The sequence below is a fragment of the Podarcis filfolensis genome (assembly GCF_964270895.1).
Source record: "Podarcis filfolensis genome assembly, chromosome: 8".
NCBI lineage: Eukaryota > Metazoa > Chordata > Lepidosauria > Squamata > Lacertidae > Podarcis > Podarcis filfolensis.
The window spans coordinates 85,755,776-85,769,568 of NC_139611.1; the positions used below are offsets into that span (position 1 = coordinate 85,755,776).

At 53.7% G+C, this 13,793-nt stretch overlaps 1 protein-coding gene across 1 annotated transcript in view; it reads right to left on the reverse strand.

The window, feature by feature from the left end:
* The window catches only part of NUMBL (NUMB like endocytic adaptor protein), a 37,063-nt gene extending 29,305 nt beyond the window's left edge, over positions 1-7,758 (reverse strand). The window contains exon 1 of the mRNA XM_083627565.1: positions 7,527-7,758. The gene's annotated coding sequence lies outside the window, so the exon portion shown is untranslated. The remainder of the gene's footprint in view (positions 1-7,526) is intronic.
* Between the last annotated feature and the right edge of the window lie 6,035 nt (positions 7,759-13,793).

Genomic DNA, 13,793 nt, shown 5'->3' on the forward strand with positions numbered 1-13,793 from the left:
GCTTTCTTATCCCAGTCCAATTATCAAAGCAACTTGCTCAGTTCCCTGGCAAGCCTCAAAAAAAACAACTTCTTAGAACCTCTGAGGTCAACTGTTTCCCTTTTGCGCTCCTTGGAGTGTAACGAGGTGGAGAAGGATCAACTCATGAAGCTTCCCAGATGGGCGGGGTGTTGATGCTTAGTCTCTTCGTGACCCCCTGGACCAGAGCACGCCAGCCACTCCTGTCTTCCACTGCCTCCAACAGTTTGGTCAAACTCATGCTGGTAGCTTCGAGAACACTGTCCCACCATCTCGTCCTCTGTCGTCCCCTTCTCCTTCTGCCCTCCATCTTTCCCAACATCAGGGTCTTCTCCAGGGAGTCTTCTCTTCTCATGAGGTGGCCAAAGTCTTGGAGCCTCAGCTTCAGGATCTGTCCTTCCAGGGAGCACTCAGGGCTGGTTTCCTTCAGAATGGAGAGGTTTGATCTTCTTGCAGTCCATGGGACTCCCAGGGGCTCCCCCAGCACCAGAATTCAAAAGCATCCATTCTTTGGTGATCAGCCTTCTTTATGGTCCAGCTCTCACTTCCATACATCACTACTGGGAAAACCATGGCTTTAGCTATACGGACCTTTGTTGGCAAGGTGATGTCTCTGCTTATTATTATTATTACTACTACTTAATAATAATTATTTATTATTATTATTATTATTATTATTATTATTATTATTATTGCTTCTACAGAGCCAGGCCATTGGTCCAGGTAGCTCAGTATTGCCTACCCTGACTTCCAGCAACAGAGTTTCAGACAAGGCAAGGCTGCTCAGGACTGAACCTGAGGCCTTCTGCAAGCAGAGCAGCTGTTCTGTGTCTGAGCTGCTTCCCCTCTCACCCTTTTGTGGGGGCAACGACCCCCCGCCCTCTAGATCCACGCCTGGGATTCCCGGCCTTCGCCCTTTGGCAGCCAGACCAGAGACACTGCCTTGGGCAAAAAGGCCACAGCTCCCTCGGTCAGGGATAGATTCCGGCTGCCATCCATAGCAGCGCCAGGGAAGGGACAAATCCGGGAATTGCAGAGCTGGAAGGGACCACAAGAGTCATCTAGTCCAACCCGCTGCAATGCAGGAATCTTTTGTCCAATGCTTGAACCCACGACTGTGAGATTGAGAGCCTCACGCTCTGCCGACTGAGCCCCTCCACCACTGTGGATCAGATAATAAATTAATAATAATAATAATAATAATAATAATAATAATAATAATAATTTATTATTTATACCCCGCCCATCTGGCTGGGTCTCCCCAGCCACTCTGGGCGGCTTCCAAAAAAAATTAAAATACTGTAATACATCAAACATTAAAAGCTTCCCTAAAGAGGGCTGCCTTCAGATGTCTTCTAAAAGTCTGGTAGTTGTTCTTCTCTTTGACATCTGGTGGGAGGGCGTTCCACAGGGAGGGTGCCACTACTGAGAAGGCCCTCTGCCGGGTTCCCTGTAACTTGGCTTCTCACAGGGAGGGAACCGCCAGAAGGCCCTCGGAGCTGGACCTCCGTGTCCAGGCAGAACGATGGGGGTGGAGACGCTCCTTCAGGTATACTAGACCGAGCCCGTACAGTATATCTCAGACCCCCAACTCAGCGGCGACTCTGGGCTGGCACAGACCAGCATCCCCACACCACACACCCCGCAACCTGGGCACCTCCCCACACACCAGGGCCGTCGCGCCTTACCCCAGCCTGCCCCAGAAACGGTCTCTCGTCCCACGCACCCATTTTAAAGCCGATTGCTGGGGAACAAAAGCAAAGCAGAAGGCTCGTTGCCACCCACGGAAACCTGGAGAGTCATCGCCTCTTAGAGCATAGGTAGGCAAACTAAGGCCCGGGGGCCAGATACAGCCCAATCACCTTCTAAATCCGGCCCACAGACGGTCCGGGAATCAGCGCGTTTTTACTTGAGTAGAATGTGTCCCTTCTATTTATAATGCACCTCTGGGTTATTTGTGGGGCCTGCCTGGTGTTTCTACATGAGTAGAATGTGTGCTTTTATTTAAAATGCATCTCTGGTTTATTTGTGGGGCACAGGAATTCGTTCATTATTTTTTTTTTTCAAATTATAGTCCGGCCCCCCACAAGGTCTGAGGGACAGTGGACCGGCCCCCGGCTGAAGAAGTTTGCTGACCCCTGACTTTATGCCATCACAACCCCAGGGAGTGCCAGGGCTCCTGGAGCCAAGCTGAGTCAGCTGGAAGGGGGTGGCAGAGACCCCATCCCGGCAAGACGTAGGCCCCATGGCTGGGATATTCTCTCACATATGGGACCCACAGTCGGGACAAGGTGGGGGAGCATCTCAGTCTGCCTTCACCCCCACTCCTCTTTCAGGAGGATGACATGGGGAGTCAGCCCCAGACTTGACCCGTCGGCATGCAAGATCTGTGGGACCCCCCACCCCACAAAAGGCTGCCCATTACAGGAAGCTTCCCCTCCCCCAGCATGGAAGTGGGTGGGTGGGGGCTGCGAATAAAGAAAGGAGCAGCCAAATGGAAGAAGGCGGCGGCGGGGGGGGGGCAATGACAGAGGGATTCCATGAGGAAAAAAGGTTGCAGCATTTGGGGTTGTTGGGTTTAGGGGAACGCCGAGGAAGAAGCAACACGGGGTCCTCACCGCAGGATCACATTCACCCAGTGCTATACCAGCTGCACTGGCTCCCGGTGGAGTACAGGGTCAGGTTTAAGGTACTGGTTTTGACCTTTGAAGCCCTATGCGGCCTAGGACCCTCGTACCTACGGGACCGCTCCACAGAGGACCTTAAGGTCCACAAATAACAACACTTTGGAGGTCCCAAGCCTCAAGGAGGTTAGATTGGTCTCAACTAGGGCCAGGACCTTTTCAGTACTGGCCCCGACTTGGTGGAACACTCTGTCCCAAGAGACCAGGGCCCTGCGGGACTTGACATCTTTCCGCAGGGGCTGCAAGACAGAGCTGTTCCGCCCAGCCTTTGGTTTGGACTCAGTCTGACCCTTATGCTGCCCTCCCCTTATGGTATTGATCCATCGGCTACTTTTAAAATGAGACTGCATTTTAAATTGCATTTTAACCTGTATTTTAAATTGGGTCGTCCCCCCCCCTATTATGTTTTTGCTGTGATTTTATTGGTGTTAGTTGCTCTGAGCCCAGCTCTGGCCAGGGAGGGCAGGGTATAAATAAAATTTATTCTTATTCTTATTTTTAATAGACATTTAGAAAGTCCTTCTCCATGCAGCACAGGGTTAGACTGCGGAACTCCTTCCCACAGGACAAAGTGATGGCCACAAACAAACTACAGATATATGGCTTCAAAAGAGGATTAGATCAATTCATGGAAGGGGAGACGGCAAGTGACGGCTATTACCCACCACGGCTGTGCTTTGCCTCCCACAACCGGAGGAAGCAATACTTCTGAATATGAGTTGCTGGAATGCATAGGAAGGCGGAGCGCTTCCGTGCTCAATTCCTGCTTGCGGGTTTCCCAAAAGGGGCACCTGGCTCTCCCCCCCCCCCCCCCGTGAGAAGAGGACGCTGGACTGTTCTGTACGGCCTGATCCACCAGGCTTCTAAAGGGCCGTGCACCCGAAGGGAGAAGCTACAACAGACCTCATCACCCCATCTGCAAAATGGGAACAAGAGTAACCAGCCCCGTAGGGTTAGGGAGAGGACAATTCCCGCCCGCCCCCCCCCCCCGCTTCAAAAAATAATAATTGAGAAACAGATGCCCAATGACTCACATGCACTGTCTGCCAAACTGGAACAGACTCCTCTTCCCCTCCCGCCCACTGTGTCTGCTCGAAACAGAGGAGCAAGTCTCAGGAGCCAGATTCTCCGCCCTTGTGCTGCATCCTGGCCTGTCCAAACACCCCCCCCCCTCAGCAGAGAACCCAGGAATCCTAGCTCCCATCTCCCCTTGCGTCACCAGGGGAGACCCCAGGAGTCCTTCCGCTCCCCCAGCGGAGGAAAGCGGCAAAGAAACAGCAGCTGCGCCTCTCCGGAGCTAATTGGGCCGCCTTAATGGGCAGCAATAATTGCAGATTATTTCCCAGTTTCCTGCTTGCTGCCCTTCTGGTCTGGGAAGCCATGAACTGGGCTGCCCTTCTGCGTCCAGACATGGGAGGGGCAGATAACAATTCCCTGTCAACAGATGCCGGCCCCCCAAACCCCATCAGCTGCTAACCAAGGCAGAGGGGTTCCTTTCGGAACTGCCCCATAAGCAGCAGGGTCACACCTTTTGGCCCTCTGGCAAAAGGGTCCCTCGAAGCTCTTGCCATGGGGCCTTGGGCTGCTCCCGCCTACTCAGAGTAGGGTCAGGGTCAGAGCCACGGTGATAAAGGTCGGGGGCCTCCCCACATCCCAAGGACACAGCTGGAACCTCCCTTAGACCAGCCCTGGCTGGATCCATCGCCGTCTGTTCTGCTCATTGCCTTTTCCAAACAGTAAGAGCATCTTTGCAAGGAGGGAAAAGTGTCTTTTCAGGGTGCTCCAAAGCAGCTCATGTTAAGTGCCTGGGCTTGGTGGGGTACCTCTGGGCATGTGCAAAATGCCTCTCCATTTGGGAAGAGGCCATAGCGAAGCGACCGAGAGCCTGAGCGCAGGACCCAGACTCAATGGACAACATCACATCCAAGTCGGGATGAGAATCTCCCTGCCTGGGATTCTCGAGGGGGCTGCTGCCGGCCAGGGCAGACCATGGCTGGGTACCTGTGGAGATCATTCCAGAAATTCCTGGATGCCACACCCATGGCCACCCTGGGCTGGGGCTGGGAGGCCATCAACCTCCAGAGAAGCAAAGGAACCCCATCGCTCCCGCAGACAATGTTGAGCTGGGTGGATCAATGGTATGACGCTGAACGAGGCAGCTTCCTATGGTAAGGTAAAGGGACCCCTGACCATTAGGTCCAGTCATGACCGACTCTGGGGTTGCGGCGTTCATCTTGCTTTATTGGCCGAGGGAGCTGGCATACAGCTTCCGGGTCATGTGGCCAGCATGACTAAGCTGCTTCTGGCAAACCAGAGCAGCACACGGAAATGCCGTTTACCTTCCCGCTGGAGCGGTACCTATTTATCTACTTGCACTTTGATGTGCTTTTGAACTGCTAGGTTGGCAGGAGCAGGGACCGAGCAATGGGAGCTCACCCCGTCGCGGGGATTCGAACCGCCGACCTTCTGATCAGCAAGCCCTAGGCTCTGTGGTTTAACCCACAGTGTCCCCCGCGTCCCCAGGCTCTGGTATATATATTCTAATGTGGGGAGCACCCCCCTCAATGCAGCACAGCTGTCTGGCTGCATCTGGAAGTGAGCGAAGCCAGAGAATCTAAAATCACTGGTTGGGGTGGAATGGAGAGGCAGATTCTCAAGGAGTTTTTTTTTCCTTCTTCTTCTTCTAAAAAGCAGCATGTTGAGTTGGAAGGGCCACAGGAAGAATGTCCTCCAAGCAGAGACCAAGGAGATGTATAGCGGAGAAAGGAAATGAGCGCTGAATGTGCTCAGAGGCACTCTTGACGAGTGCTTGTCATTTCGCAAGGCTCTGCTTGAGGAGCTACTGAGCTCTCCAAATCCACTCCAAGTCTCTCTTCCCCCTGGCTAAGATTTTGCAGAAAAATGAGAGGAGGAATGAAGATTCCTTAAACCTAGCCAAGGACCCTGTTGCATACAAAGCAGTGTTGTCTACACCGACTCGCAGCAACGGCTTTTCTTTTGACCCCCAGCTCTGACCTGAACATCCAAACCTGGGCTGGCCTTTAAGGAGAGATTGTCTCTGGGGCGGGGAGCGCTGAGGCTCAAACAGGAACACCTGGAAGCAAGACACTCGCAAGTCCCAGATGCACCAGGGTCGGTGGGCATTAGAAATTCACTTTGCACATGTTCAGAGGCGGCCATGCTCTTATCTTGCCATCTAACCCGAGGCACAACATTTTAAACAAAGCAGTTCCTGGGCACAGAGGGGCTGGGACAAGATGACCTCCAAGTTTATCTTGAAAGAAGCAAGTTGAGAAGCTGGGAAATAAAACCAGGGGTGGGGCTCTAGACTGGCCTCAAACTAGCCAAGGCAGAGTCTCCCCAAGCCCTGGGCACCCAGGGGAAGAGGGCAGGCTCTGCATTGGTGCTCTGTCCAGGGAATGCCAAAGCGGCATTAGCACCCAGACCCCTTTGCCCACTGCAAGGGCCGGGTGTGGCTTGCTGGGGGCCACCTGCTCTACACCGCAGATCCTTTCAAAAGTCAGCCTCGGAGGGCAGAGGGAGCTCCCCACCCCAAATCACATGCCTCCTCCGAATCCAGTGGTTGGGGTGAAGATCAGACCCAGATGCTCATTCTGCCAGGCAGGAAGCCAGGACTCTCACCCGTGGGGTCTCATCTGCAGTCATCAACCATCAACAGGCCCCCAAGGAGCCCTTGGGGGGGAACCTTTAAATACACGCCTGCCAAGGGTGCAAACAGGCTCCCAGGCATGTGTGTGTGTGTGTGTGTGTGTGTACACACACACACACACACACACACACACACACACACACATATAGTATTCAGAATTAAAACAATCTGTTCCCCGACAGCCAAGAACAGAGAAATTGAGGGGCTCCACGCAATGCTACCAGCCATTTGGGGTGATGGAGGTCATGAATGCTCCCCAACTTATTTGCAGGACGCATCACGTCGTTTTTTGCCACGGGGAAACCAACTCCCCACGACTCTCCCCCTTGACACCCAAACAAACCACCTATTGCGTTACCCAACCTGTGCACTTCTCAAGTGGGGGAGAGCCCCCCAAATGTCCCCACGGGCCTTTTCCTGGCATCCGCGGGGGGAATTCCATCCCGAATCTCTCCGGAACAACGGGGAGGGGACGCTCGTCGCTGGTCAGGTTTCCAGAAGGCCCCCTCCCCAAACGCCTGGCCCTGCGCAATCCCTCTTAACCCCACCCACCCAGTTACGTCGATCCTGAAGTACTGGCGAGGGGGGAGCCCCATTCTCCCGTCCCCCGGGCCAGGACTGGGTGGGGCAACTGCTCCCCACCTCCTCCCCGACCACGATCCCGCGAGGCCCCATCGGGGGGCCGGCGAGGCAGAAGGGGCGCAGCCCTGCCCGGCCGGGGGCGCCGCTGCCTGCCGACGGAAGCAGCGAACCCCGGAGGAGGAGGAGGAGGCGGAGGCGGCGCGCTGGGGGGGGGGGACACAGAGAGATGCGATCCCTCCCCTCCGTCCGCTTTGATTTCCCAGCAAGGCTGCTTTTTTTTTTTTTGAGGGGGGGGAGCAAGAGGTGGGCCTGTGCCCTTCGCAGCTGTCACTCGAGGCGGGGTGGGAGGCGGAGGGGGGGAGGGATCTGTTGGAGGGGAGGGGGCGCGGGAGAGGGATGCGGAAAGGCGGGGGCGGCGGGGATCCCCGGAAAGAGGCGTCGCGGGAGGAGGGGGGGTCGTCGGTGCGCGGAAAAAGAGGAGGGCGAGAGAAGGAGAGAGGAGGGGAGACTCCCCTGCCAACCCCCCCCACCCCATCCATCCCTGCATCCCATCCCTGCCCGCTTCGCCTTACCCGGGTGCGGCGGGGCTCCGACGCCTCCTCCGCCGCCTCTTCCCGGCTCCGCATCCACGGTGAGCCCGACGCGGGTCCTCCTCCTCCTCCTCCGCTGATGCCGCCCTGGGCCGCCCCTCCCCGGCTGCTGCTGCTGCTGCTCCTCCGCCAGCCCCCCGCCCGATCCTCCCGATCCGCCTCTTCTCTCCGCTGCGGACGCCCCGTCTCGTCTCGCCGCTGCCTCGGCTCCTCCGCGCACGCGCCTTGAGTCCAGCTGGACTCGGCCCCGCGATATGCGGCTCTGCGATATGCAAATACAGACACACCCCCTCCCCCGCCGGCGCGCTCTTCTCGCCGCAAAACTCCGCCTCCCGCGCCTCCGCTGATTTTTATTGGCTCCGCGGTCCTGAATATGCAAAGACACACACGTCACCGCCGCGCTCTCTCGCTCTCTCCTTCCTTCCCTCCCCGCCCGGTGTTATTTACAAAGTTCGGCCGACCCCGCCCACCGAGGCAGGCTATTGGTCCGCGCGCGTCCCCGCATGCAAATTAGCCCGTCCGCTCAGCCCGCCCACCTCGTCGTGATGCGACTATGCAAATCCTATGCTTGTCTTAAGCCCCGCCCCGCACCATGAAAGAGAAAGCGGAGAGGTGCCCGGGGTTCAAGGCTGTCTCAGCCCGTTTGCAAGCTCCGCTGGCTTCTTTCTCAAGGCTGGTCCAAGGGAGGCACTCTGCACTTGCTCGCAGAAGCCCTTTCACAGCAAAACGCAGCGGTCGGCGCCTGTCTCCTCTCTGCCCCACCGCTTTTTCCTGATTTTTGCCTGGATGGGCTTCCCTAGAGACAAGCTCTGTACCTGCCTTGTGGACCACTGGCCTAGACCCCCCCAAGGGCGGATCACCCTTTTCCCGAACCCTTTTTTTTTAGTGTTTGCCGGAACCTGAGCCTTTGGAACTCCCTGCCTCTTGATACAAGCAGGGCCTACTTGAAACATTCTCGCTTGGCTGAGCAGCTTAGAAAGCAGATGGGAGTTTGGGTCTGTTTTTCGTCTATCGCTGTTCTGACATCCCGAAGGCCTTAAATGCTTCTTATTGATAACTTTATTCTTGTATCCTTCTTTTGTAAACCGCTTTGTGTATAACCGCGCGGTGTATAAATTTCATGAGATAAAAATACATAAAATTGGCAGCTGGGGGTGGGGGAGAGGGTTAAAAAACGGCGACAAGGCACCCCAAGGAGGGAGGATGGGGGTAAACCCTCCCCTGCCCTTGTCCCCAGATGTGCAGTCTCCCTCGTTCTGCCTGGGCACCCACCCCTGGGTGTTGGCTGCTGTTGCCGGCCAGGGCGGGTCCCACAAAGGGTGGAAAGGAAGGAATTGTTTGCTCTCAAAACAAACAGCCTGCGCCAGCCCCACCCGTGCCAGGCCAGGGGGGTTGGGCAAAGGCTAGGAAGGGCCTGCCCCTCTCCCGCTGCCACAAGGGCATCATCTAATGTTTATTGGATGGATTTCCCCCCTAAATTGATTTTTGAATTCTGAATTTATTGTTATTCACGTTTTATACTGTATTTTATGCTGTTTTTTGTTGTATCAATTAAGTGTTTTAAATTTGTTGTTAGCCGCCCTGAGCCCGGTTTTCTGAACCGGGAAGGGCGGGGTATAAATAAAAATTTATTTATTATTATTATTATTAGGGCAGACTCTGCAAACCTGGGGCCCGTCCATCGGCCTCTCCCGCCAGCCCCAACACTGGTGTGCCATCTTTGACGCGCGTCCCGTGGTTTCCCCAGCTTGCAAACCGCCTCATGTGTAGCGATATGGAAAGACTGCATACGAATGAAAAGTGAAATGAAATTGAAAAAGTGCAAAAGGAATTCTTCCAGTGTCCCAAAAGCCCGTGTTCTGAGAGGGAAAGAGGAGAAAGGGAGACGTTGGCAGCCTTGATGTTTTCAGGCGTTTCTGCAGTGGAAAAATGCGCCTCTCTTTTTGGGAGCTGTGGTTCCTTATTCCGGAAGACGATGCTTAGATTGGATCCAGCTGTGTGCTGGCGAGGCGGGGGGAGCTGGCTGCACCTGGGGAGCCAAAACTGCAAAGAAAGAGAAAGCTTGGGCGAGATCAGTGTTCCCCTTGAGAAGAGGGACATCCTAATCCATCCCCTCCAACGTTTCTCCTATTCCACCCCCCCCCCAGGAAAATTGTTGTTGTTGTTTAGTCATGTCTGCCTCTTCGTGACCCCCTGGACCAGAGCACGCCAGGCACTCCTGTCTTCCACTGTCTCCCGCAGTTGGTCAGACTCATGCTGGTAGCTTCGAGAACACTGTCCCACCATCTCGTCCTCTGTCGTCCCCTTCTCCTTGTGCCCTCCATCTTTCCCAACATCAGGGTCTTTTCCAGGGAGTCTTCTCTTCTCATGAGGTGGCCAAAGTCTTGGAGCCTCAGCTTCAGGATCTGTCCTTCCAGTGAGCACTCAGGGCTGATTTCCTTCAGAATGGAGAGGTTTGATCTTCTTGCAGTCCATGGGACTCTCAAGAGTCTCCTCCAGCACCAGAATTCAAAAGCATCCATTCTTTGGCAATCAGTCCTTACTTGGACTTTGTGACTTTAACCAACCTACAGCTGTGCCCATTCTATGTAAATATCTTTAGTTTTGTTTTACGTCTTTTGATTTCCATGTGTTGTTATAACTGTTGCGCCTGTTTTAAATACGTTATAACATTAAATTTGTGTTACACACACACACACACACACAATTTAATATTGACCCCAATGAAAACCCATAAACGATATCCTGGCCCAAGAATCTGCAGCGCTTGTGAGAAGCTTTGTCTGGCAGGAGCCACAGCCAAGATGGTCAGGAAAAATGCTGCAGCCGTATCAGGCTAAAAGCCCCTCTCCTTTGCTCTGCCAGCCAGATGCCTTTGGAAGACCACAAGCAGGGCAGGATCACAATAGACCCCCCCCCCAAAAAAAAACCCCAAACCCCTCTCCATCTCTGTTTCCCAGCAACTGGTATTTGGTGGCATTTGATCCTGAAAGCAGCCCCTAAAGCCCCCCAGAGATGCCCCTTTGAGTCAACACTGCTCAGGAATAATAATAAAAAGCAAAACTCTTGCTGCTCTTACCAAGGGACCCACACTGCTTCCTCCCTGCTAAGCCCTCGTGAGGAATAAGGGCTCCATTCCACACCAGCCACTATTTATTCCATGAAATAATTGATTGCAAAAAGAAGCCGAAAAAGCTCAAAGCAGGGGTCAGCAAACTTTTTCACCAGGGGGCTGGTCCACTGTCCCTCAGACCTTATGGGGGGGCCGACTATATTTTGGAGGGGAAATGAACGAATTCCTGTTCTTTAGTTGTTTAGTCGTGTCCGACTCTTCATGACCCCCTGGACCAGAGCACGCCAGGCACTCCTGTCTTCCACTGCCTCCCGCAGTTGGTCAGACTCATGCTGGTAGCTTCGAGAACACTGTCCCACCATCTCGTCCTCTGTCGTCCCCTTCTCCTTGTGCCCTCCATCTTTCCTAGCATCAGGGTCTTTTCCAGGGAGTCTTCTCTTCTCATGAGATGGCCAAAGTCTTGGAGCCTCAGCTTCATGATTTGTCCTTCCAGTGAGCACTCAGGGCTGATTTCCTTCAGAATGGAGAGGTTGGATCTTCTTGCAGTCCATGGGACTCTCAAGAGTCTCCTCCAGCACCAGAATTCAAAAGCATCAATTCTTCAGCGATCAGCCTTCTTTATGGTCCAGATATGCCCCCAAAATAACCCAGAGATGCATTTTAAATTAAAGGACACTTTCTACTCATGTAAAAACACGCTGACTCCCGGACTGTCCACGGGTCGGATTTAGAAGGCGATTGGGCCGGATCCAGCCGCCGTGCCTTAGTTTGCCTACCCATGGCTCAAAGCATTTTATGAAAAAAGAATAAAACAAGAAAATTGGGGGGGGGGGATGGAATGCAAGAATACGTTTAGAACATACAAAAGACTAAAAATACTCAAACAGGTTAAAAGTCGGACCAGCATTTCTCATCATCTTGCCCAAACAAGAGTGTTTTTAGCAGGCAGTGAAAAGAGTGCAGCGAAGACGCCTGTTCGATATCAGTAGGCAGGGAGTTCCAAAGTGCCACACTAAATGGCCAGGTTCTTACAAGCAATCAGGAGTCAGGCAATCTCGTAGGTAAAGTGGTCCGAAGCTTGTTAACGGCTTTGTATGCTAATTGCAACACCTTGAACCTGGCCCAGTATTAAATGGGGAACCAGGGCAGATTTGAAGATAAGGCCTTTCTCCTGCCAGCAATCGTTCTGCCCTGACCGCAGCTTCTGGGTCAAGTGGGAGGGAAGCCCCGCAAAGGGCACACCGGGGTCATCCAGTCCTTGTGCTAGGAGGAAGAAGAGTTATAAAGGGGCTCGTGGGCCCTTGCTTGGCATGGAACTGGCACACACGCCCTGTTCTCTCTCCCCAGCAAACCAGCCACTGAACAATATAGGAGGGTTGGCAGGAGCTGTGCACAGCCTGAGCTCGGATCAATTGGGAATACATTTAAGGCAAGAGCATTTAATGCCAGATGATCAATAAAGCAATGATGAGCACCCGGTTCTCTTCCAATTGCTGGGTAGGAGGAGGACAAGAGAGGGCAGGGGCTGGTGCGTTGGCACATGTCGGCAAGGAAGCTCAGCCAAAAACAGGGGGAAGGACCTTTGCTTCCTTTGTGCCTTGCAGTCACCCGCTGCTGTGGGTGGGCAGATAGTTGGGGGCACGGCAGGAAAATCATAGAATTGCAAAGTTGCAAGGGACGCCCCAGGATCATCTAGTTCAACCTCCTGCAATGCAGGGATCGCAGCTAAAGAATCCCTGGCGGATAATAATAATAATAATAATAATAATAATAATAATAATAATAATTTATTTATACCCCGCCCATCTAGTTGGGTTTCCTCAGCCACTCTGGGCAGCTCCCAGCAGAATATTAAAAACACAATAAAACATCAAACATTAAAAACTTCCCTGTACAGGGCTGCCTTCAGATGTCTTCTAAAAGTCAGGTACAGTGGTACCTCTGGTTAAGAACTTAATCCATTCTCGAGGGCTGTTCTTAACCTGAAACAGTTCTTAACCTGAAGCACCACTTTAGCTAATGGGGCCTCTCGCTGCCGCCGCGCCACTAGAGCACGATTTCTGTTCTCATCCTGAAGCAAAGTTCTTAACCCGAGGTATTATTTCTGGGTTAGCAGAGTCTATAACCTGAAGCGTCTGTAACCTGAAGTGTATGTAACCCGAGGTACCACTGTAGTTGTTTATTTCCTTGACATCTGATGGGAGGGCGTTCCACAGGGCGGGTGCCACCACCGAGAAGGCCCTCTGCCTGGTTTCCTGTAACTTGGCTTCTCACAGTGAGGGAACCGCCAGAAGGCCCTTGGAGCTGGACCTCAGTGTCCGGGCTGAACGATGGGGGTGGAGACGCTCCTTCAGATATGGCCATCCAACATGTGTTTGAAAACATCTAATGAATTACAGAATTGTAGAGTTGGAAGCGATGCCCAAGAGTCTGTTGGAAGATAAAAAGAAGGTCCTTATTCATGCAGCACGTGGTTGAAGTATGGCACTCCCTTCCACAGTGGTGGCAGCAATGCTTGGAATTCTGCTTGCTGGTTCCGCACAGGCAACTGTGAGAACAGGATTCTCAACAAGAAAGGTCCTTGGACTTACGCAGCAGCCTGTCATGTTGTTATCTAGTCCAACTCCCACAATGCAGGAATCGCAGCCAAAGAATCCCAGACAGATAGCCTTCCAGCCTTTGTTTGGTCTAGAAGCTCCTTCGGAGTCCCTTTCCTCTGCCGTCCTCCACCCTTGCTCCTTTTGGGGCTTCCCGGGTCACGGCCGTCTCTTCCACGGCCCCTGCCTCTTCCCAGGTCACGGCCGTCTCTTCCACATCCCTCGCCCACAAACCCTCGGACATGCCTTGGATTGTGGGCGCAGGCTCTCATCCACCCAGCCCAAGCGTGGATGCAGACGTCTCCCACAGCCATATCAAATCTGAATCAGCATGGTTGGGAGAGTCCCAGCTCTGCCTGGGCTGGAGAAATCTGTCGTTGGCATCCGTCAGTCCATCTTGGGAGTCAACGGAGGAGGAGTGCGCCTTTGTGGGAGAAGTCAGACTGTTGGAAGGTTGCAGCCAGCACCTGCTGCTGCTGTAAAGGTAAAGGGACCCCTGACCATTAGGTCCAGTCGTGGCCGACTCTGGGGTTGCGGCGCTCATCTCGCTTTACTGGCCGAGGGAGCCGGCGTACAGCT